Here is a 4,863-nt window from a genome sequence, read left to right as displayed (position 1 = left end):
TATGTCATAGTTTCATAGCTATTTATTATTTCTTTTGTTAACAAAGAGTCTTTCTCTGCACTATAGTTTTGAGCTGTTAAAGCAAATTTAGATTTTAAAAACAGCATGGCATTTAGATTAGTAGGGACCAAAATAAATAAACAAACCTAATTCCCATTTCAACTCTAAGATTCAAATATTCCTTATTTGAAGTGAGCTAAGACTGAAAAAGCTTGATGTTCATTAAAGCCGTAGTTGTATTCAATTCTCACTCAGATTTTTCCAATCATATAGCTTTATTTTCACCAGGATTCACTTCTACAAAAGTATAATTAAATGAACAAGAGCAAAGGTTTCAGAGAATGTGATGTGCTTTGTTCCCAACCAGATCCTTCTTGTTGGTAATTCAAGCCAAAAGTTAAATCATGTTTATTCTTATCCCATTCTTCACACACACACACACACACACACACACACACACACACAAAAATCAAAACTTGTTTTCAAGCACTTTGCAAAGATGTAAATGAAAGAAACTGAATAAGACTGGCTTGCTTTATATAATAAAGAGAGGGCAGCGAAGGAAGAAATAGAAGAAAAAACAAGCTAAAGGTGGAGAGCAGCGTTGTGTCTTTTTATTGTTGTTTTATTTTGGTAGGCAGGAGAGAAAAGAAACTCTGGTAACAAGATTATAAAGATGATTTTTACAAAGTTCTGAAGGGTAATTAGAATATATATGATTAGGTTTTACAGTCATATTTGTATTTATTTGGGATGTGTTTCTAAATTGACACTGATCTGAGGTTGAAATAAAGTAAGCCCAGTTTTATTCAAGTTTATTTCTATATAAACTTTATATAAGTTAACCTAAAGTATGTGTATTAATGCTGTTCCTTAAGGTCACCATTATAAAGATGTTATTTTATTAATGACTCAAATATTAAGGTTAAATGGAATGATTGGCAGGAGACATATATTAAATTCCCTCATTGCTCATTATTTTTTTCACTAAATTCAAGACAAAGTGTAATAAAAAGATCATAGGCATTGTTTTTACCTAGAACAGCTTGTGATTCAGATCTAGCATGCAGAGTGGGGTGATTTTAGGCAAATAAAACTTAATGAACTTTTATTTCTATCTATGTAGTTTTAATGACTTTTTTTTAGTTCTAGAAATTCTATTTGGTATTTTCTCAATATTCCCTGGTATCATTTGAAAATATAATGTTCTTTTTTCCATTTTTTATTTCATATCTTGAATCATTTGAAACATACTCACTTCGTAGTTAATATCTAATAATTCTATTTTCTAAAGTTTTTTGGGGGGGTCTAAACATGTTGTTTGTTGTATTTATTGACTTTACCTCACAACGGACTATTTCACATGTTTTGTAACTTTGGATTGTGAGTACATTTTAACCACAGTGTTATCTGTTTGAATCCTGCATGGTGTGTCCTTCTAGAATAGTTTATACTTCCACATCTAAGCAAGATGAAAAAAACAGGGACTGGATTTAGCCTTCTGCCTGAAACAACAAAAAATCTGGACAGAATATATGAAACAACTGTTTTTAAAGACAGCCAACATTGAGCAAAAAAGACAATGATTCCTGAGAGATAGGAACATAAAAAGAGCTCCAAGGAGAGATGGGAAACAAATGAGGATTTCCAAGAAAAGGGTGCACAGAAAGAGACTGCCAGGTTTTCTGAGGTGAGGAGATGGAACTGGAAATATGGAAAGGCCAAGGAACCAGAGTTTATAGATCAGAGTATTAAGAAGGAGAAAGCTATGTAAAAAGAGAATTCAAGAGATCTATAGAAGGTCCCCCTGAAGTCAACACCCTAATGACAAGGCACAGATTAACAGATTGGACAAAAAAGCAAAATCCAACTATATTCTATCTACAAAAAAACCTACTTTAAATAAGGCATAATTAAAAAAGAAAAGGATAGGAAAAGATATACCCTGCCAATACTAATCAAAATAAGGATGGTAAATGAATTTCAAAGCAAAAATATTATCAGGGCAAAAGAGGGTCACTTCTTAGAGTGATTTGGTATTTGCTTCTACAAGGCTCCCTGTGAGTATTATTAGCTTTCATATTCATGGACACAAAGAGAGGAGAGTAAGCCTAAGAATAAGAGGTAGAGACTTGGTACTGAGACTGGAATTTCTTGGCTTAAAGGTCTTCAGGCCCTATAGAGAGTGTAAATTCTAATCTCAAATCTGAATGCTGCTCTGAGGTAAATTCTAAGAGGAGACTGTTTTCGGACCCAGAATGTAGTAAGATGAAAAACTTTCCTGCCCCCGGTGTCATGTGTTTTTTTTTTTTTTCCTTACTTCACACTTTAACTGGATTCCAGTGAGTCCATCTTTTTTTAGAGGGCCTCAGTTCTAAGCCTCTACCTTGCCTCATCCGAGCTTCACCTCCCTGTATATCTATGTGAATGAAAACACATCCTTTGCCCTACCCTAAGACAAGTCCAGCACCAATTCACATTTTGAGATCTAGTTTTTAGTTTTATCTTCACGTTTGACCTCTGAGGATTTCCTTACTCTCTTGCAAGCTCAGCTATGCATTTAAAAGTAGGTTTGTTATTTTTATCCAGCAATGTTTTGTTGTTTCATTGGAAGTTTTTCAGATATAGATTGCACTTTGCTGGTAATGGAAGTCTGTGTTTCTCCAAGTGAAGTAGGAGTAAAAGTGGCTACTGTAACATGAGGGTAAGGTTTGGAGATAATATTCACAAAATACTGAGCAGAGTGCCTGGGCCAAAGTTAATGCTCAGTACGGATAATTATTATGGGGTGACTACAGTGTCAAAGGCATAGTGCTTTGGAGATACAAAACAGGAGAGAATGCACTTTGGAGAAAACAAAAATACACCGGATGGAGGTCTTGTTATTTTTGTAGACTTTCTGTATAACTTTCATCAAGACATCTTTTTTTAAAAACTTGCTATTTTGGGTATTAAGTAATAGCAAATGTAAATTTTTTACGAGTTTTCACTTTTCAAAAGAAAATTTGTATAGAAAATGGTTTAACTATATGATAATGACTTGTCTACAGGGATTAGTTATTAGACAGGAAACTGATTCTGAAAGAAGGAAAATTCATTCATGTATGTTAAAGTCAGGGTTGTGGGTAATGAGACACAAAATAAACAGTTTTTGCTCCTAAAAGAGCTGGGGATCTGGTCAAGATATTATTCGACACATACGTACTTACAAAAAATCAACTGCCTATATTATCAGATAATATGTGCTTTTTTTAAAAAAAAAAGTTACAAATAACAAGTACTGTGAAAGGTGAGAAATGGAAAAGCATCTTGGGTTGAAATAGGAAAGACTTCACAGCGGATGTGAGATGATACTGATCCTCCATAGCTGAGTAGTAATTAGGTAGTGGGGAGAAACGTAGCCAAAAGAAGAGACGTAAAAAAGATAGGCACAGGGCTGGACACGGTGGCTCACGCCTGTAATCCCAGCACTTTGGGAGGTCGAGGCGGGCGGATCACGAGGTCAGGAGTTCGAGATAAGCCTGGCCAACATGGTGGAACCCCGTCTCTACCAAAAATACAAAAAAATTAGCCGGGCGTAGTGGCGCGTGCCTGTGATCCCAGCTACTGAAGAGGCTGAGGCAGGAGAATCGCTTGAACCCCGGAGGCGGAGGTTGCAGTGAGCCAAGATCGCGCCACTGCACTCCAGCCTGGGCGGAAGACTCCACCTCAAAAAAAAAAAAAAAAGCCAGGCGCGGTGGCTCACACCTGTAATCCCAGCACTTTGGGAGGCCAAGACAGGCGGATGGTGGACCACGAGGTCAGGAAATCGAGACTATCCTGGCTAACACGGTGAAACCCCGTCTCTACTAAAAATAGAAAAAATTAGCCAGGTGTGGTGGCACGCGCATGTAGTCCCAGCTACTCAGGAGGCTGAGACAAGAAAATCGCTTGAACCTGGGAGGCAGAGGTTGCAGTGAGCCGAGATCGCACCACTGCACTACAGCCTGAGCGACAGAGTGAGATTCCGTCTTAAAAAAAAAAGGCACCGGCATGGAAGTGATGGCAGCTGCTGGCCGTCTGATGTGGCTGCTGCCATCACGCTGGGCACGGCAAGAGGAGGAGGTGTACAGCCCACCTTCCGCCCTCCCCATTCCCTGCAGCCCGCTACCTTGGGGGCCGTGGTGATAAGGCCCGGCCTGGTTGCGCTGAGCTCACGGGCGGTTCTCCAGCCAGTCCCTGAGCGCTGGGACACAGGGGTAGCTCACAGCAACCTCGCCCCTATACCAGATGGCAGCGCAGGTCAAGGGATGACCTGGAGCCCCCGTCCCTGGCTGCCAGGAGGTGCGGCTGGGTGCCCACTGCGCCAGTGGGAGCTGGGGACAACCGGGAGCCCTGCTCTTTCCAAGTTGGCCAGGCGGGAGCTCCCCAGGTGCAACTGCAGCCACCCAAGCGGGCTGCATTCTGGCCCCGGTGCTCTTGGGAACCCAGAGTAGCAGGAGCCCCGCCCAAGAGGCGGGGCATCCCTGAACTCTTAGGAGGTCTGGGAAGGCCCCCCTTGCCCTCGCAGGCTCAGAGGTACCTCCTCCAGCTGCCTGGCCTCTCCCCACTCCCGGCGCCAATCAGATCTCCGACCGGGGTTGGGGCTGAGCTAGGCTGCTGTCACGTCCCCTCCGGGTGTATGCACGGGTCAGCGGTGACACGTCAGCCCCCTGCTGCCTCAGCCCCCTCCAGACTTTGGGCGTGGAGAAGCGGGAGGGGAAGCTGAGGGGGAGCTGAGGGTATCTGGGCACTGCAGGTTCCCCTTGGTGCCAGCCAAGGATGCCAGGGGGAGCAGACATGCTCCTGGGCAGAAGTGGGTGGGTGACCCGTGAAGCCCCACCT

The sequence above is a fragment of the Pongo pygmaeus genome, chromosome 4 (genome assembly GCF_028885625.2).
Source record: "Pongo pygmaeus isolate AG05252 chromosome 4, NHGRI_mPonPyg2-v2.0_pri, whole genome shotgun sequence".
Classification (NCBI taxonomy): domain Eukaryota; kingdom Metazoa; phylum Chordata; class Mammalia; order Primates; family Hominidae; genus Pongo; species Pongo pygmaeus.
The sequence above is the reverse complement of the archived record's forward strand: the minus strand, read 5'-3'. Positions refer to the sequence as shown.